The sequence below is a fragment of the Dama dama genome, chromosome 5 (genome assembly GCF_033118175.1).
Source record: "Dama dama isolate Ldn47 chromosome 5, ASM3311817v1, whole genome shotgun sequence".
Classification (NCBI taxonomy): domain Eukaryota; kingdom Metazoa; phylum Chordata; class Mammalia; order Artiodactyla; family Cervidae; genus Dama; species Dama dama.
In genome coordinates, this window is record NC_083685.1 from 85,304,361 (window position 1) to 85,325,107 (window position 20,747).

Genomic DNA, 20,747 nt, shown 5'->3' on the forward strand with positions numbered 1-20,747 from the left:
CACTGGACAGCCAGGGAAGTCCTGAGTCGAACCCTTGTATCAGCCCTTCGTTTTGGCAAACACCCTACTGTTGATTTCTTAGGGAGTAATTCAGTCAGAGGATAATTTCCAGTAGAAAAATTGGAGTTAGCATCCTGTGTCTATTGGTCACTTTAGTGTTCCATTCTGGGATAACCTACACCACCTCTCTCAGAAAGCAATAGTTTATATTTTACAAAACTTATTGGTCCAGAGAATTTAAGAGGGGGCTGGTAAAATGGAGTGATAATTTGGGATTTTGATAGCTTAGTCACTAAGTTGTGTCTGACTCCTGTGATCCCATGGACTACAACCCACCAGGCTCCTCTGTCCATGGGATTGTCCAGGCAAGAATCCTGGAGTGGGCTGCCATTTCCTTCTCCATTGGGATTTTGGAGTCAGGAGAAAATCTAGACTCAAAACCCTGCTGGACTTTTCCTGGCTAAATTACCTGGACAAGGTAATGTCTCTGGCTTATTGATAAAATATATGTTGCAGAGGAATTACATTTTCCTCATTGGTAAAATAAATGTCTCAGGGAAATGAAACAGATAATTTATGTAAAGTGCTTGCCGCAGAGTCTGGCACATAGTAGGTGCTCAATCACCATTAATTCTTCCAGTTCTTGCCAAACCTAACAAAAATGAAGACTCTAGGACTTACAAGCCACTCTGCTACTAATACAAGAAATAATAAGATTTATTTTTTCACTGCTGTTTGGGGAAATGTACGTGCTTCATAAATATGTATCGAAAAGTACTTAGCAAATGAGTAGAAATAATAAAAATACGTCAAAGTAAACAGCTCCTATAAATATGTCACTTGGTAGACAAATTAGTGTTTTATTACTACTAAATACTATTGCTTGCTGAAAAGGATTTCAGATTACTTGCACAACGGGTACATTATGGAGTGCCTCTGCGGAAGGGCACGATAAAGATGAAAAATAATGATGGTGATAATATGAAAGGTGGAGAAAGGAGGTGTGTGGGTAAATGCAACTCTGAGCTTCTCCTTGCTTTAGTGACACGCATATTAGTTAGCAGCATTTCAATGATTTAGCTGTAATATGGACCAGAGGGCCCAGAAAAAGTGATTTCCACAGGATGTCATGAATTCTGACTCCAATTATCAGGCCCATCAGTGGCTAAGTGCACTCCCTTTCGGAACTGTGCACTTAAGCTTAAAAACTAAGCTCACAAAAAGACATCTCTGGGTCTCACCCCATCCTTGTTCTGGACCTGTTAACTTTCTATGATAACATCATCAAGAGAAGGAGAGTTTGGGTGGGGAATAGATGTGCCTTAATCACGGGTCACAAAGCCCTTTCAGAAATAAGAGAGGATGGCATCTAAAGAGAAAAGGAGTCAGAGCAGGGAAAAGAGGAGACAATAAATACCTTTGGTGGGGGAAGATAAACCCCTGGGGAGAAGCAGAGGGAACAAGGCAGTGCGTCAAGGAAAGTTACCGAAATAGCCAGAGAGGAAAGGGATGGGCACAGTTAATTCAGGTGCTGGAGGCCGCTAGCAGGCCAGTCTTTCCATGTGTTCCTGGTGGTGGGAAGACCTGGTTTCAGATTTCAGTTTGGCCTTTTCCTAACTGTGTGGTTTGGGTAAATTCCTTAATAGGCAGATCTTCCTCCATGGGAATATGGACTTCCCTGGTGGTCCAGTGACTAAGACTCCTCACTCCCAACGCAGGGAATTGGGGTTCAATGCTTGGTCAAGGGACTAGATCCCACAAGATGTGCAATTAAGAACTTACATGCCACAACTAAGACCCGTCATAGCCAAATAAATAAATATTAAAAAAAATAATGGGAATAATACTACTCAGTTTGCTGGGTTGTGAAGACTGGAAATAATACTTGTAAAGTGACAGAGTCTGCCTGTATAAATGAATTTATTTTTACTTCACTTTTCCTTGTGATATTCCTTATGTTAAAATACAAATTGTTCAGGACAACTCTGAGAGGTCTCCATAGGAACCTAAGGCATAAGAAAATTAGTTCACCCTGGCTAACTATTCCCCATGCAACTCTAGTGCTTTGTATTAATAGTTTACTGTGTGCATGCTCAACTGCTCGGTTGTCCTTTGTGACCCTATGGACTGTAGCCCACAAGGCTCCTCTGCCCAGGGATTCTCCAGGCAAGAATACTGGAGTGGGCTGCCATTTCCTTCTCCAGGGGATCTTACAGACCCAAGAAGGGAACTCGCCAACCTGCATTGGCAGGCATAAATCTTTACCACCGAGCCACCAGGGAAGCCCCCTTATAGTTTGCTGAGCACTTCTGAATATATGTATTGGCTTATTTAATCCTCATACCAACCTGCCTGACACCAAGGGTACCAATTTCTTCAGGGATGAGGCAAGAAGAGTTCAGAAATGTTAAGTACCTGCTGAAAGCTACACAGCTGATGAAAATGGCTGGGGTGGGCTCCTCCCTACAGAGTCATCTTCATTCTACCAGGGCCTCCCTCTGAGCAGTTTCCTCACTTTCTCAAGGTGAAATTAGCTAACACTGCGGCCTTAGACTGGGAAATGCTTGAGAGGGAGGTGCCATAAAGTGCATGGGACAAACATGGGTTTTGATGTCCTTCAGATCTGGCTTCTAATACCTCCTAACCATGCGACCTTGAATTAGATAGTGAAGCCCGATGGGCCTGGGTTTCTTTCATTGTAATTTGGGGGAGCCATCACCTGCTGATAGCCGTTGTGGTGACGAACAATGGGATATGGAAGTGAGGCAATTTTCAAAATTTTCTTTCGAAACGAGTTCTGAGATGTTACAGCCTTGCTTAGGGTCACCAAGCTGGACCACGGTTTGGACCCTTCGGCTCCCCGCGCAGAGTGCGGTGACCCCGGTCGACTAGGAAGCAGCAGATGCCGGGACAGCGGAGTACCGCCGCCACACACCCGGGCTCAGGCTCGTGGGCGGGGGTCGGCCGCCCGCGGGCCGGGGCTCCGCCAGGGGGCGCGCGCGCGCGGAAGCCGCCCTCCGGTCCGCCGCGCGCCTCCCGCCTCTCTATGGTGGCTCGGGCGCGGCAGGAGCGGCGGCGGCGCGCTCCCGGGGGGGGGCGGGGCCGCGCCGGGGCGGGGCCTGCGCGAGGGGCGGGGCCTGCGCGAGGGGCGGGAGGGACCGGCCCCGGCGGCTGGGGATGGCTGAGGGGGGGCGGGGGGGTCAACTTCCTGGGGCCGCCCGCGAGGATGTGGCGACCGCCCCCCGGCGCCCCTCAGCCCCAGAGACGCCGCCGCGGCGCAGCCCGCAGCGCCCCTGCCTGAGGCGCCCGCGGCCCGGATCCGGCCCCTCCCCTCCCCTCCCCTCCCCTTCCCCTCCCAGGTGCGGGGCCGGGCAGGCGGCCGCGACAGGTGAGGAGGCAGCGGCGCCCGCGCTGGGGTCCGCGGGGCGCCCGGCCTGGGGCTGGGCTTCTGGGGGAGACCGGAGTGGGAGAGCGCGGCTCGGCCTCAGGGTCTCGCCAGGCTGTGGTCCTGGGTGGGGGGCGGGGGGCGCCTCCTCTGTGCGGGGCGCGGCCTGAGACGCTCGCTGCCCACAGGGGGTGGGGGGAAGCCCTCCGTCGCTGAAAAGTCTGCGCATTCACGATAGCCCGCACCTGTCCCATTAAAGAGTGCCCCTCACGGAAGCACTTCACCTGTGGGAGCACTAACGGGAGCCGTGTGTTATCATATATCTCCAAACGCCCTTCCCGATCGGCAGGTTCAGTTGGCTTGTGGGGGTGGGGGGGGGGGGAAAGATGCGGCTTTTGAAATAGAGGAAACTGAGGCAGGTGCGCGCGGCGGCCTGCGTTCAGCAACTAGCCTGACCCTACTTTCCAGGGCAGGAGCCCCGCGGGCTGCTCGGAAGAAGGAGTTCGGAGGCTCGATGGAGAAGTTTGGGGATATGCTTCTCCCAACCACGTGCCCCCCTCCCCACCTAGGGGCCCCTGGTGGGAGTTGTCTTCTGTTCCCCTGAGGTAACCTGTATGGGGCCGCCAGTGGCCAAGACGGAGAGGAGCGGTGGGGCCTCTGCAGCCGGGCTGCCCACGAGACATTTTGACTAGACATGGGGAAGAGTGCTGGACCTGGGGAGGCACAGCCTCGCAGGCTTCTGTCTGCTCAGAGCTTGATGTCGGGCTGGCTGAAGATAGAAACAACAGTATACTTTTTCCTTTCTGTTGGCCTGTCATTTGTTCTAGAGGAAAAACTGCTTGTGTAATCAAGGAAGAGTGTACCATGCTCCTCCCCGTCCACCCCAGGGAAGAATTACTGTTAGCTCCGACTGAGGGCTTCACCCACAATTGTCACTTTGCTCCCTGGCTAAAGGCCACCAGAACATAAGGAATAAACATCCCCAGGTGTTATGTGGCCTTCTAAGAAAGTAAGTTTCTTGCCCATCCAGTTTTACAGATGGTTTGGAGGGCAGATACTCCCTGTCACCCCCCGTTGGCTACAACTGTGTGGGGAGCAGTTGTTTTCCCAGTGACAGTTCAAGATAGTGTGGCCAAGGTTGTCCACTTACGGGAACATTTTCTAGGGATGGAAGCAGGCAGGGGACACGGTGCTGGCTGAGTTTGTGTATGGAATTCTAGGGTTGGGAGCTAGTTCAGGGGATTTCAGGTTTGACGACTTCTTTATCCTTTTTTCTTGATTGTGTTTTGCCTCACATTCAAGGAAATAGATGATGGCAAGCATTTCTGAGACTCTGTAGCGTATTTCCTAATAATTCTGGACTTCAGAGTACAAGTCATAAATTACAGTTTATTTAGAGGTGTTATTTTCTTAAGTTTGAAAATTGGGTATGACAATTATAGTTTGATGTGGCAGGCCTAACTGAAATAACTTGATTGTGCATGAAGAAGGTTTCCATTAATCTTGGACACAGACACACACACACATTTTTATGTCTGTTTAGGAAAATCAGCCCACTAGAAACTTCCATATTGATCAGGAAGACAGCTGTTATCCCGGCTGATTACCTTGGGGTCAGGGATTGTAAATCTTTGAAATTGACTTAATTTAACCCGTTGCTAAGATAACATGCACAAAAAGAGAGCTGTTCACAAAAAGGTTAGAAATTAATGTTTTCAAAACTTTCTCACGATCAAGCCAGTTGATACCACTCTGCTTAGCACTGTCTTAAGATAGCAGTGGAAAAAGCATTTTCTGTGACCAACATTTAAAAAGACAAAAAACAGCAATAACAAAGAAAGGGTACAGTTTCTTCCCTAATTACCTCTCCATTGTGATGTTTAGTACACAAAATGTGTTGTGCCTAGAACTTTCTGAAAACACCCTCGTAAACCTATGGAGTGTTAAGGAAACTAATTCCACCTCGATTTTTTATTCTTAGAACCTGTAATAAAGACAGCTGTTGTTTTAAAAGATTAGAGACTTTTGTATGAAACTTGTGCTGGCTATAGGGTTTATGTTTTGAGAGGAAAGATTTAACCTCTGCACCTTAAAATCTCATAACCTCTGCAATACTGAACTGAGTTATAATTTAGAGTTTAATGAGAATGCATAGTTTAAATTGCTGTTGCTGAAGCTGCAAGGTGTGAGCTTCCTTATTATTGTTTGGTAATGGTTACCAGTTATTATTTTTGTTTGGTTACTGATTTGGTAGGTGTGACTTGTGTTTCTGTAAGAAAGATTCTGGCAATCTGAAGGACAGTCTTTTTCTATGCAATCACAAATTCCCATTCCTTCAATAGGGAGGTGGTGAGGTCCCTTTCTTGTTTTGTGAGTTTATATTACTTGGAGTTTTAAAACCCTAAAACCTGTTGGACTCTTAATAGAGTATCCTGTTGTATCCTACATGAAAGCCGTCCTAGATGGGTTGGAATCATTGGCCTTACGTGTTGAAAGACTTCAGCTCTCCCAGTTTCCAGGATTTATCTGCTGTGGTTAGGACAGTGGTTTTATCTAATCCTCATGATGCCATTCTTAGCTTAAACCCATTATCCTCCTTTATCTTTGTTAAGACTGTCATGAAGTTTCTCTGCTTTCTCTAGTTTTCTCTAGTTCAGGTTCCACATGTTTGATGCATTAGGGCCCACTAACGTTCAGAATTGGAGCAGTTGGTTAAGAGAATCTACCTCTTTTTAAACATTTTCCTTTTTCAAGGCAAGCATAAAAATCTTGAGTTTCCTCTGGGGAAAATCAGCTCTTTAAAAATCTAATAGGAAAACAAAAGCTGGTTTTTCCAGCTTTTTACCAGTACGATTGATTATTCTTAACCTTTTCTTTTCTGGTTTTACCAGTACAGTGACTAGTGAATGATGATCCAGAGGCACAGGAAAACCCAAGATCTCCCCAATCATCAAAAGAAGGTCACATATTCAGTGTAGCTTTAGCCTTTTGTAACTCAAAAGTGAGTTTTATTACAAGGAGTTCCCAAAGCCAGCCACTCCTTAAAAGATTCGCTACATAGCAATTTTGTCACTGAGGGGTTCTTTAAAAATACAGATTTCCCAGCTCCACCTCCTGAAGTGTTTTTTTGTTTTTGTTTTGCGTGGATAAGTATTTTAAAAGCCACTCTGGGCAGCTACTTACAAAATGCTCCCCGAGTGATTCTGATCTGCAACTGGGCTTAGGAATCAGTGTTGCATTGCTTTGAAATTCTTTATAAATTGGTAGTCCCTTTAAAAGCGTCATTATGTTATTCAGGATGTTTGATTTTCTAGAATAGTCCATTTCCGAGTCATGACAGATAACAAAGAGCTTTTATAACTTTTATGTAAATTACTTTCCAGAGGGGCCCTGTCTGCCTTATTATCTGTCAGGAGTCATGAGTGAGGGTTGGTGAGAGTAGCTTCCTGTATTTCCTGAGTGGACAAATGAATGATAATGTGGAAACCACTGGAGGACTGAACGGGTAGTCAAATCTAGTTCTGATCAGTGTTGCATAGGAGAGCTGCCTGGTCATCCTCTGTATGTAAGATTTTAAAATAAAGCCAGTTTGCCAGATGTTTCATTTCTACATTAACTGAAGCACTTATTGGATATGATGGATGCTTAATAGGCAATAAAATTTAGTCACAGGTCCTTTGCCGAGTTCATGAAGGAAGAAAAGGTGAAATCCAGAGCCCTCTGAGTTAAAGCAGAATGGGGCACTTAATTTGGGAATTCAATTTGGGGAAAATGTAACAGTTTAGAAAAGAGACAAACCTGGCTTTGAGTCCCAGTTCCTCCACCTCCTGGCTGGGCTGCTTTTGTTGGTGTTTAGTCCCTAAATCATGCCTGACTCTTTGTGACCCCATGGACTGCAGCCCGCCAGGCTCCTCTGTCCATGGGATTTGCCAGGCAGGAATACTAGAGTGGGTTGCTATTTCCTTCTCCAGGGGATCTTCCCAACCCAGGGATCAAACCCGGGGCTACTTTAGACACGTCACTTAACCTCTGTGGGCTTCCTTTTCTTCATCTGCCAGATGAAAATAATACCTGGTGGCATTGATGAGTGGATGAAAAGCGAGCAAATCTCTTCTTTGTACATTGTATGGAGCTCAATGAACGTTCTCTTCTCCCACTTTCTCAGAGGATTTTTATTCCGTAGGCTTCAGATATCTTTCTAAATCTGGCCTTCCCCCTGTCTCCTTCCAGGAATATCTACTCGGTCAGCTCTTTTAGAAAACGTATGAAAGAGTGAGGACTCAAGAACGAGAGAATATGGTAAAGAGGAATGAGTCACAGATACTTGAAAAAAATTTTTTTTTCTTAGAACGAGTGGAGTGTAGGCATATATCCAGAATGACTGTCTGCGGGAATAAATTCATGACATTATCCAAATTCTGCCTCCAGTGTCTGGGCCGTAGCCTGGGAGCTCAACTCAGGCTCCCAGGCTTGGGTTGGGGGGAGCGTGCTCATTAAATAGCACCTGACAGCCCTTTCTTTTCTCATCTTCCTCCACCCCTCCCTTTTTGTTTTTTTTCTTCTTTCCCTCTCTCCTCCCTTTCCCTCTTTTTAAACTGCCTTTCCTTTCGACTTGCCAATCATGGCCACAGTAATCACAGATCGGGCCGCTGGAACTCTGAGGCTAAAAAAGGTTGCTGGTTGCTAACACCTGTCCGCCCAGCTAAATGAATAGGATCTTTTGTGGGCACGAGGTTAAAAAAGCTGATTAGTACAAAACTGGCTTAAAGGACCTATTAATGACGTAACATATGTAAATGACTGAGTAATTTTAAGCCATTTTGGAGATCTGTTTCTTATACTCGACATTCATTTTTTTTATATTGAATTAGGATGTTGGCTGGATTTTTCCCTGTGTGAATCTGTTTATTGCCCAGACAGACTGATTTTTGTCATATTGATTGGGAGTCATTTATATTCTAAAGAAGTTTCTGCCCTTAAGGGCCTTTGTGTTTTTCGGCAATGTCTAACTTGTGTATAATACAATTAAAGTTTTGTTCACTGTGCTGCTGACATAATTAGTTTAATTTCTGCTCCTTATATATTTGTCTTGGCAGCTGGGAAATTAAAATACAAGATTTTGCATAAAACTGCTTTTTTGAGGGGGTGATTTTACTGTGAGTCCAACGGACTTAGGCCCGAGGGTACAGTTTTGAAGATGTCTTACTCAACATTCCTGTAATAGTCTCTTTTTCTCTCTTAGAATTAATGTGTTAAGACCCATAATTGGCTATTCAAGCATTCAGAAGAGACAATGTTTGGCCTTTACCCCGTGATTCTATTTTTTCCTATATCTCTTTTGAGGAAATGTGTGTAATTTTTGGAAACCCCTAAGTATATTACAGTTACAGTATATTACATGAGCACATGAACTTTTGCGAAGGCTAGAAAATGGAGTGGTTTTCTCTGATAAGCTGTATTACTTAATTCTCTCCTCAAATCACCACTGTTCTTTTTAGATCATAGCATGTGCAGACCTGATGTGAAAGTGAAAAGGCTGTGATGCCTGGCAAATCCTCTTCACAATTTTTTTCTGTGATGCGTTTCACAGAGATGGCTCTAGTCTTCAGGAGCAGAAGTCGCTCTCAAGGAGACTTTACATTTAATTACTCTAATCCGCACTTAATTTCCTACAGCGTTCTTGGAGAGATTCTCACTAGGCTGCTGATTTCATGGAGTTATGACCTATGGAGGTTTTTACCTCGGTTAAGCCTGCTAACTTTTTTTTTTTTCGGGAGGGAAAGTGACGTTGGTCTGGTAATTTCTCCATTGTCCTCTCCTGTAAAAAGATAAGCAAAACCTTTTGGCTCTGTCAGCCTCTTTCAGCACACATGTGCTGAATTTGAACTTTACAGAATTTTTTTGAGCTGGTGTTACTTGACTTTTAAAAGCTGCCTCTTCTCTAGTGCTACAGATTAAGCCTACATCTCCTAGTTTGACCTTCACATGGTTTTTCTCGAACGGCTTGTAAGAACACGGTTTCATTATCTCTGGGTTGTGGAGTGAATGGTCATGGACAGAGGAGCCTGGCGGGCTACAGTCCATAGGGTCGCAAAGAGACTGGTCGCAAACAGGGCTGAGCAACTGAGCATGCATGCAGTGGTCAGGTCTCCTAGGGACAACTGTTTGTTTCCACCAGGCCAGTTCTCAGGGTAGGGGAAGCCCACCCCATTTGAACTACTTGAAGCCAGATTGATTTGCTGAAACATTTTAACTGTCTTGATTCACTTTGATGAAATACTGCCTAGTCATCCTGAAATTTACAGGAAGTTAGGCCTACAGGAGGCTCTGCTACCCCCACCCCCACCCCCAGTGGTTAAACATAATTAGTTTGTAATCAGCACCATTGTTTGTTTGCAACTGCTGGATTATGTTAAAAGACTTGCAAGAAAAGCTTTTCTTAAGGAAATGGAGCAGCCTCCTCTCCCGTCCTGGCTTTTTCTTGTTTTCCCCTATTCATTTACTTTGAAAAATCTTTCCAGTCTTAGTCCTGATAAGGCATATGAATCAGTATATTTTATGCAATAAGAAAGCTTCTTGTTCCTCCAGCAATTTCTGTGAATTCCACCTCCCCCTCCCTTAAAAAAAAATAAAAAATCAAACAAACTTTCTTCCTGATTAAGAAATCTGCTTGAGAAATAACCAGACCTCATCTTATGTTGTCTTCCAACCTTTTCCTGGGTCTTGAGTCAGTGGTTCCGTAGCCAGTGAATTACACCCCCTCCTGATCATGCTGAATTATTATCTTCAAGGCATGGAACAAGATCCACTAGAGGGTGAGCCTTTATTTGAAAATGCTGGATGAAAGGAATGTTCTGATTTGGGGAAAGAGGGTGGAGCGTTTTTCAGAGCTTTGGAGGGAGTGGGGGCAGCTTTGTTCAGCCAGTTTGAGGAATCCTTGTCAAGAATGGCTCTCAGGAAGAGGGCGGAATTGCTTTGGGATTGATTTTTGCAGACCAGCAGCCGTGGTTTGGGCAGTTTGGATTTTATGGAGGTGAAGAGGAACAGTTAGGGGTTAAAATTTTGTGCTGGGAGTGTGGGGTGGGAAGGAATAACTGAGGGACTGGGAGAATTCTTGGGCCTTCTCTCACTTCTGTCTGCCTCTCTACCTCTTGAGTGTGATTAGATTTAGGTGCCATTCTTGGTCATTTTGTCCTATCCTGATGGAAAAACCTGCGTAGTCATCGTGTGTCACAGCTGAAGTTTACCTTGGCCAGTGTTGGCTGCAGAGCGGGTGGGGAGGGGCTACCCCAGTGCTCCCAGAGGGTTTGACAAGGCCACGGCCACCCTCCCTACTTCCCTCACCTTATGGTTGGACCCAGCACTCCAGGTGACCCTGAGTCATCACTTCCACGCCCATTGATCTAGTTCAGTGTTTCCCAACTGTCTGGACTGGTGACAGAGTTGCAGACTGGCAGCTTGAGGAATAGTGACGTGAACCAGCCAATTAGTGAGGTATTAGACACTTCTGCAGCTTCACCCCCAGATGCTCGTCACCAGATTCCTAAATTTTATTTATCTGAATAAACTTTTCTGTACAGCACATCACCGTGTCTCCTGTACTACCAATACTAATATTAAAACTAATATTAAAAATGAAAACACATTGACATTTACATCTAATTTGGTTTTTGAGATACCAACTATCCACACCTGCACTGTTATTTGTGGAAACAGTCAGAAATAGCCACCTGAAATCTTTCTTCTCAGATTTTCAGAAACAGCACAGACATAAAAGTAAGTCACTAGTTTTGTTTGGAAGGGGACTGGTACAAAATTTGAGAGTTCTGAGTATCATGTCAAGAAAGCAGATCTTGATGCCATAGCTTGTAAATGTTTATATGTATTTTAATATACATTTGCTCTTCCCAACCAAACAGCTTTTTTTCTTCCCCCAATGGGGAAAAGTTGAAATTTGTTGTTACGTATTACTGATATTATAAAAGCATGTTAAAATATGCTTTATGTAAGTTTTTTGTTTTTTAAATTTTGGCTGTGCTGGGTCTTCATTACTGAACGGGCTTGTCCCTAGTTGCTGCGAGTGGGGGCCACTGTCGAGCTGGGTTGCATGGGCTCCTCATTGCAGTGGCCTCTCCTGTTGCAGAGCACAGGCCCTAGGGCGCAAAGACTTCGGTTGTTGTGGCACACAGCCTCAATAGTTGCGGTTCCTGGGCTCTAGAGCGCAGGCTTGATAATTGTGGCGCACAGGCTTAGTTGCTCCTTGGCATGTGGGATTCTCCTGGATCAGGGATGGAACCTGTGTCTTCTGCATTGGCAGGTGATTCTTCACTCCTGAGCCACCAGGGAAGTCCGCTTTCTGTAAGTTTTAATATACTGATTTAAAAAATACTTTACCTAAAGTAATTTATCAGGGATTACACCCAAATCGTCACCTTTTTTTTTTTTTTTTAATTCTTAGTGGCATTAGATTATTATTGCAGTAGACCAGAGTTTTCGTAAGTGTCAGAGTCTCCTGGGTACTTATAAAAACTGCTGTTTCCTGGTTGCTAGCCCACAGCTATAGAATCTGGGAATTTCAGGATGAAGCTGGGGATTCTGATGTAGTTTATCTGCAGACCACACTTGAAACAAATATTGCTGTCAGAAGGAACCACACATTAAAAAAAATGAACAGTGTTGAGAAATGCTGATATTGGGGGGCTGCCTTTAAAAATTCTGCAGAGGAGGAATTCAAGGCATAGGGAAGTAAAAAAATCTCCAGTTCACCTAGACTCTCCAAGTTAGTTGGATCTTGCAGACCAGCAATGAGGTCTGTTGAGTCTAAGTGGATACTGTTTCCATGATGTTGCTCCAGGGTTTACCTCCTTATTGGTTTCTCCTCACGTGTGTGTGCTTGCCCAGTTGTGTCTGTCTGACTCTTTGCAGCCCCATGGACTGTAGCCCGCCTGGCTCCTCCGTCCATGGGATTTCCCAGGCAAGAATACTGGAGTGGGTTGCCCTTTTCTTCTCCAGGGGATCTTCCCAGCCCAGGGATTGAATCCGAGTCTCCTGCTTGGCAGGCAGATTCTTTACCACTGCACCACCTGGAAAGCACACTGATTTCTCTCATTGCCCTTAAACCAGAAGCTGTAGGATAGGGCAGGGATGCTCTGATTCCTTCAGAACAATAAATGACACAATTGGCATTTCTGTAAGTGAAAACATAGTACTTCTGAAACTGGTGAAGGACCAGCTTTGTGAAGTGCTTATCCAGTCTATTGCCAACTAATATTTTTATAAAGTTCAAGAAAAATGAATTACCAGAAAGTCATACAGCAGTGTATACCTACTATGAATTTTTTGTGTTTACCTTACTACAGATCTCCATGGACGATGTGTGACTGCACACTTTGAGTAGCGTTGTTCTAGGTAGTTCTGAGAACATCTTAGGAACTTGATGTTGTTGTTGTTCAGTTGCTAAGTCCTGTCTGACTCTTTGAGACCCCATGGTCTGTGGCACACCAGGCCTCCCTGTCCTTCACTATCCCTCGGAGTTTGCTCAGATTGATATCCAGTGAGTCGGTGATACTGTCTAACCATCTCATCCTCTGTCGCCCCCTTCTCCTTTTGCCTTCTGTCTTTCCCAGCATCTGGGTTTTTTCCATTGAGTCGGCTCTTCCCATCAGGTGGCCAAAGTATTGGAGCTTCAGCATCAATCTTTCCAATGAATATTCAGGAACATGATAGGTTACGTGTAATTCAAGCAACCAACTAAGAACTCCCTTACCTGGAGAGAGTTCTACCACTTGGTGCCTGCTAGATCAGAAAAGGTGAGGACACACCTTTCTTTTTTTCCTGACTGCAGTGAATCTTTGTTGCTGTGCGAAGGCTTTCTCTAGTTGAGGTGAGCTGAGGCTACTCTCTCGTTTTGGTGTGCAGGCCTCTATTGTTGCAAAGCACAGGCTTTAGACGAGCAGGCTTCAGTGGTTGTGGCACACAGGCTTAGTTGCCCCAAGACATGTGGGATCTTAGTTCCCTGCAGGGACTGAACGCAAATCCCCGGCAGTGGTAGGCGGATTCTTAAGCCTGGGAAGTCCCAGGACTCTTAATGTTAATGTATTTAAGAATCTATTGATAGACCTTGCGTCTGGTACCTATATCAGGAAGGATATTTACCTCTTTTGTCTAAATATTGGAAAGGTGTTTCCAACTTTTCTGGCCTGTGACTTGACTTAGAGTTAATAAAAATGCTTAAAGGTGGGAGACAGAAAATAATGTTTAAGGGTGTGCCGTTTCTTTGAGGCACTTCAGAGTGCTTGGTTTTTAGAACCCTTTTATAAATAGGAGCATGCATTATTAGTTTTTGTGGCCATAATGTAAAAATGAGTGTTGATTTGGAGCAGGGGGGAAAAAAACTTCTCCATCCATGCGTTGCGTCCTGGTTTAATTGCTTGGTTGGATGAAATGTCAAACTTGATAGATTATTAGGGCTGTTATTTTGGAGGTTAAACAATAATGGAACTGTTTAGATGTTTGCAAGGAACACTGCGCCCTGTGTTTGGACTTTGCTCTGGAGAAAGTTTCAATTGTTCAGAAGCAGTACTAGTTACAAAATGCAGCTTCTGTGGTTCCTAGCACAGCTGTCTAAACTACTAGCTCTACTGGGGCCTTTGGACAAGCATTGTTTAACACTTTGGGAAACAATTTGTGTTTCTGAACAACCAGAAACAACATTCTGAACAACATTCCAGAATGTCTATGGTTGTTCCTGACTAGTTGGGAGACCTAGAAATGGGAGAATGGTATTACGTGTGTCTTACGTGTATCTAAGTTAAGTCAAGTTTTTTTTTTCCTTTAAACATCTCTAGAACAAACTCCGTCTTTCTCATGGGGGTGGGGATGGGTAGGGGGGTTATGATGAGACTATTGATTCCCTGGGCCTTTTCTTTCCTAGTTAGTGACTGTTCAGTAGAATAGCATGTTGTTGGGCTGTGTGCCCACCTACAGAGGACTTGGGTCGTTATAACCTTATGGTACTTCTTATGTCATATTTTACCCCAGGGGTCCTCGTGTTGTAAGTGATGGTGGAGTAATGGTGGTAGGTCACCTTCAGGAAAGAAGCCCAGATGAGCACAGAAAGTAAAATTTTGAGCTTGAGGCTTGTGTCCTTTGAGGCGTGTGTCCCGCTTCTGTACATGTGATATCTGGCTGAGAGAATCACAGAGGAAGCATCACTGACATTTTTCCCACCAACCTCGCCCTCATGTTTTAGAGATGACTACTGAGACTTTTGTAGCAAAAGCTATTTTTACTACCCGACCCCGGTAACCACATCTTTCACAGTTTATTTGTCTAATCGCCATAGTTTTCAGATGCTTTTGAGTTCAAGCAGGGCACTTTGGGCCACATGCTGAGCTGAAATTGCGGTGAGAGTTCACTCTGCCTGGGTTACCTCTGCTGCCTCCTGGCTCTTTGCTTCTGGCCCCAGGGAAGCTCTGAGAAAACCCCGGGAGGGATGGGGCACAGGTAATACCTGAGATACACTTCAAATGGTTGAGCCAGCAACCAACCCACACTTAAAGAGTCCTTTTTTCTTTTTTATTTCTGGAGTCGAAAGGATAGCAGAATAATATGAAATGTGCTTGCCTTACAAACTATTCGCCTCTCTCATTTCCCCATGGTGGTTGGATATTTGGACAAGTAATTGTAATTGCACCTTTATGGTCACATACGTCCCTTTCCCCCAAACATCTCTAAGCTTTGGCAGTAATCTGTGCTCTGTCTCTATAATTTTATCCTTTTTGAAATGTTATGGGAATGGAATCATAACAACATGTGGCCTTCTGAGATTGGCATTTTTCACTTAGCGTGACGCCCTCCATCCAAGTTGTATTTAGTCATGTTGTATTTAGTTGTATTTAATAATGCTTTTTGTTGCTAAATAGCGTAAGTAGTATGGATGGATGGATCACTATTTTATTTAAATTGAAGTATAGTTGGCTTACAATGTTGTTTTCATTTCTGGTGTATAGCAAAGTGATATATATAAATAAATATTCCTTTTCATATTCTTTTCCATTATGGTTCATCACAAGATACTGAATATAGTTTCCTGTACTGTACAGTAGGACCTTGTTTTATCTATTTTACATGTTGTAGTTTGTATCTGCTGATCCCAAACTCCTAATTTACTCTCCCTCACCCCTTTTTCTCTTTGTAGCCATAAGTGTGTTCTACGCCTTGGGTGTGGCACAGTTTTTTAGCCACTTGCCTATTGTAGGGCATTTCAGTTGTTTCCAGTTTGGGGCTGTTACAGACAAAGCCATTATGAACATTTGTATACAGGTATTTGTGTGGGTACAGGTTTTAATTTCTCTGGGTTAAGTGCCCAGGAATGTAATTGCTGAGTCTCAGAGTAAGTATATCTTTAGTCTCTTAAAGAAACTACCAAACTATTTTGCCCAGCACTGTACCATTTTACAGTCTGTCCCACCAGCAGAGTATGAGATCCAGTTTCTCTGCATCCTCGCCAGCATTTGGTATTATTCTCATTTTTTAACTTTTTAAAACAAGTAGCTTATCTGGTTTTAAAATTCATCAGTTTACTTGTAAAACTGATTTGATTGACAGAGAGCAGAGATTTTTGAGTTGTGGTTAGTCCTCCATGTGGCTGTGTCTCGGGACAGTGGTCAGTGGTCTGTTGACCTGCTTTTTTTTTTTAATTATTATTATTATTTTTTATGTTGACCTGCTTTTTAATCCTCTGCCCTGGTCAAGAATCCGCCTGCAGTGCAGGAGATCCCAGTTCGATTCCTGGGTCGGGAAGATCCGCTGGAGAAGGGACAGGCTACCTATTGCAGTATTCTTGGGATTCCCTTGTGGCTCGGCTGGTAAAGAATCCGCCTGCAGTGCGGGAGACCTGGGTGCAGTCCCTGGGTTGGGAAGATTCCTGCAGAAGGGAAAGGCTACACTCCAGTATTCTGGTCTGGAGAATTCCACGGACTATAAAATCCATGGGGTCACAAAGAGTCGGACAGGACTGAGTGACTTTCACTTTCACTTTGGTGTCCTCAAGAGAGGGAAGACTAACCAAGACTAACCTTGGGGGAGGCATGGACCATGAGCATGAGACTCAATTTCCCCCTTACCTGGCAGGACCTGGCACATCTCTACATCTGGTTCAGAATGACAAACAAACGAACCAGTTGCTGTCCTAACACTGAATTCTGGCTAATTCTTTACAGGTTTGCCTCAGTGAATGCAGCCTTAAATATGCTGAAAATTTGGCCAAGAATGGCCCTAAGAACTTGTTCAAATTGTTCTGAACTTGTTCAGTTTATCCTTCAAATTTCATTTTCTTTGTCCAGTGATCTTAGGTATTTTATTTACTTCATTTCTGAATGTTAATTAGCTTACACTGCTCATTTGAGTACTAAAATAGCACAAAAGTATATGTAGAAAACAAAAAGTAAACCTTCACCCCTAGCAAAAGTAACTGCTATTGAGTGGCTCCTGACTTTTGAACTTGGAGAAGGCAATGGCACCCCACTCCAGGCTCTTGCCTGGAAAATCCCATGGATGGAGGGGCCTGATAGGCTGCAGTCCATGGGGTCGCTAAGAGTCGGACTTGACTGAGTGACTTCATTTTCACTTTTCACTTTCATGCTGTCTAGTCAAAGCTGTGGAGAAGGAAATGGCAACCCACTCCAGTGTTCTTGCCTGGAGAATTCCAGGGATGGGGGAGCCTGGTGGGCTGCCATCTATGGGGTCGCACAGAGTCAGACATGACTGAAGCGACTTAGCAGCAGCAAGAGACTCTTGAACTATGTTTTGTGTCTCTCTATATATATGTGTGTATGTATTCTGTGTGCGTATGTGTGTGTGTTCTCCACCTGCTGCCTGTCCTGATTCCCCCCCACCCCCGCCATGGATCGTATACTGTGGGCATTTTCACCTGTGATTCTTTTTTAAATGTTTAAGTGAAGTTGCTCAGTCGTGTCTGACTATTTGCGACCCCATGGACTATAGCCTGCCAGCCTGCTCCGTCCATGGGATTTTCCAGGCAAGAGTACAGGAGTGATTTGCCATTTCCTTCTCCAGGGGATCTTCCCAATCCTGGGATTGAACCCCGGTTTTCCTCATTGCAGACAGACGCTTTACCGTCTGAGCCACCACAAAACTTTGGGTTCCTTTCTCTAACTCCTTTTGTTCTTTTGTAAACAAGATGAGAGTGATAACTTTGAAAGACCCAAATAATGTCTTTTACTCCTTGTTACTTGAGTTTGAATTGAAATAAGTGTGTGGCTTTATTTGCAAGTAAATCCTTAGAATTCTAGGTGTTGGGCTCTGTCTCTCCAGTCTGTTGTAAATAATGCAGGTCTGACTTTATCATGTGATCTCTTGCAGAGCCTTGAGGGAAGCAAGAACTGTGAGTGCAGTAATCATTAGAGTGTATAGTCCTCTGGGTATTTGTCTACTCTTTGGCTGCTTAGTCAGATAGAGTGTTTTCTTAAGTGCTGCTGAAATGCACAGCTCGGTTTTTATTTTGAAATCTCTCCTTCTGTCTTCTCTGCCTCTTCCATTACTTTGATTACCTTGATGGGACATTCGGGCTGTGCAGTCTTATCCTTTTTATTTCCATAGCCTACAGAAGCCGGTATGAAGAGTAACTTTAGGTGAACAGGTAATCTTATCTGCATGGCTTAGCAATTACCCATCAAGATGAACCAACAAATGTCCTCTAGACTTAGGAAGCTGAAGGAAGGTAACTTTTATCTGGTGGCATTTTTAGTTGAAACTCGGGTGAAAAATTTAGGAAGTTTGACCTACTGGAGGCAGAGCATGAGCAAGGAGAGACAGAATGAGAAGAGGATGGGGAGGGGAAAGAGAGAGAATGTGTGGATGTGTATTTGGGGAAGAGACGGATCCAGAGCTATAGAGTAAATAAGAATTATGGGGACTTTCCTGGAGGTCCACTGGTTGAGACTTTGCCTTCCAGTGCAGGGAGTGGGGGTTGATCCCTGTTCAGGGAGTTAGGAGCCCACTTGCCTCCGGGCCAAGGAACCAAACCATAAAAACAAGCAATATTGTAACAGATTTAATAGAGACTTTGAAAATTGTCCACATCAAAATAATCTTTTTTTTTTTTTAATGTTTATTTGTCTGCACTGGGTCTTAGTACTGGTCTGCAGGATCTTCAGTCTTCCTTGAGGCATGTAGGGTCTAGTTCCCTGACCAGGGATCGAACCCAGTCCCCTGCATTGGCAGCCTGGAGTCTTAGCCACTGAACCAGCAGTGAAGTTCCCAAAAAATATCTTTAAAAGAAAGTGGGTTATGAATTAAGGAAATCTTCAAAGTTGAATTACAGGATCTTTGTTCTGAGAGGGTGGCTCCTGGGGAATAGGACGTGAGCTTACCAGTCACTTCATTATGAAGCTGTTGGGGTTGCTTGGGTGATGGAGTTTGATGACAGGGCCCTTCTCCCTGCCTTTCTTCTGTATTAGCAGCTCATGGGGGAAAAAATTAAGAAATAGCTTTGTATAGAAAATTACACCCATCCAGTGATTTCCAAGATTTCTGTTGCCAGGTTTCTAAAGAGAGCTGGCCTGGGTTGCAGTTTGGTCACGTCGCAGACTTCCTTTCTGCCAGTCTTGTCATCGGGCCGTCAGACTGTGTCCCGGCAGCTTAGGAGTCTTCCTTCCTGTGGTCTTGCTCCTCTCTCAGTTCCCGATATTTCACTGTGCCCAAGGTAGGCAGTTGCAGCGCCCTTGGTATCAGATACCTTTCTGTCCTTTGAAGTATTACGCCACAGCGGATAGTAAAGTGCCCAGATTACATTATAGAACAGACTGTGGGAGCTGCGCCCCCGGGGACAGGCTTGGCTCGCATCCACACCCTCCTGCATCTCACGGGGGCTTTTGCAGCAGGGTGCTGTGAAGCGGGTTGAGCCTCGTTCAGTGTCAGTCCCTATATCCAGACACTAAAGTGGCTCGTTAAAGATTAAAGGGACCGACTGCCTGGCCCTTCTGGCCCCAAGATGGAAAGATTCCCGCCATGGCGACAGCCTCTGACTCCCAGGAGAGGCCATCTTATCCCGGCAGGGTTGTGCTTCCAAACGTTACAGCAAGCCTGTGGTGACCGATGCTGTGGTGATAAGTTGGCATCTGGGTACTTGCAAGACATATGAGCTCTATAGCACCCCATGGTTTGAATTTCTGGGCAAAACTGCCTCATCAGGAAATCGAAGGCCTCTCCTTTCAACACGTGCCTTCGGGGAGGTTCTCTCCTTTGTTGTATTTGACTACTCTGTTGAGCCAAGTGAACTTGAATTTTCACAGCTGTAAAAATTCCATTAAGCCCCTTGTATTGCATCCCAGGTGTGAAAACATCTCGGTCTAACAGGGCTGTGGGTGACAGCGAAAATCCTTAAGAGTAGTTAGGATAATTGCCTCTGGAGGCTTGAAGAAAATACTGGTCCAAAATAAATACAGTTCAGTTGTTACAGTCTTCTTAAAGAAATTATTTTTCGCAGTGCGGGGTCTCCGTTGCTGTGCATGGGTTTTCTCTAGTTGTGGCCAGCAGGGCCTGCTCTCTGCTCTCTCTGCACGGTCTTCTCGGTCTTCTCCCTGCCGTGGCTTCTCTTGTAGAGAATGGGCTGTAGAATGCGCAGGCTCAGTAGTTGCTCTGAGGCATGTGGAACCTTCCAGGACCAGAGATGGAACACCTGCATTGGCAGGCAGATTATTATCCAGTGTACCACCAGGGAAGTCCAGGTGTTATATTCCTGACGGTTCTCATGGGGGAGGGGACTAATGTCTAAGACCTGCTCTGTGAGACTCCTGTTCAGTTTGGGGGTCTTTGGTGGGGTTGGGGGGTTGGGGGAGGGAGTGGTAACAGTACTACCAAAGAAAACACGCTTTATTTTACAGCGCTTAGGGAACAGAACCATGACCTGTCTCTCAAAACATGACCCAAGGGCTGTTTGACCCAGAGTCACTTAGGAAAGGGAGAGGCTTCTTAAACATTCCCATTCTGGGGCCTTCTTCCACTTCTGCTAATTCAGAGTGTCTGAGAGACTGGATTGGGAAGTGATAACTTTTCAGTAAGCACCCCTGTTGATTCTCAAGTACCCCTAGAGTTGATTCTCAAGTATCCTAAAGTCCTCTTCATTTTTCATGCTTAATTTCTGTGGTTTATTAGATGATTGCTATTTGGTTGACATTCATTGTCTTTTTTGAAGAGTAGGTACTCTAATTTAAAGGAAAAAAAGGGGGGTGAGTTATGAGATTCCTAAACATCCAGGATTAGAATTTGGCAGTGTCTCTAATTATCAACAAAGTAGAAAAGCCACTGATTCTTGGAAATTTTGGTTTATCAATTCACT

General features: G+C 44.7%; 1 protein-coding gene across 2 annotated transcripts in view; it reads left to right on the top strand.

Annotated features, from left to right (window-relative positions):
- The first annotated feature begins 3,323 nt into the window (after positions 1 to 3,323).
- The window catches only part of RFFL (ring finger and FYVE like domain containing E3 ubiquitin protein ligase), a 76,454-nt gene continuing 59,030 nt past the window's right edge, over positions 3,324 to 20,747 (top strand). Inside the window, exon 1 of one of the 2 annotated variants that reach the window (XM_061142796.1) lies at positions 3,324 to 3,388. The gene's annotated coding sequence lies outside the window, so the exon portion shown is untranslated. Of the gene's footprint in view, positions 3,389 to 3,870; positions 3,991 to 20,747 lie in introns of those variants that run through there. The other variant, XM_061142799.1, reaches the window with a different exon arrangement.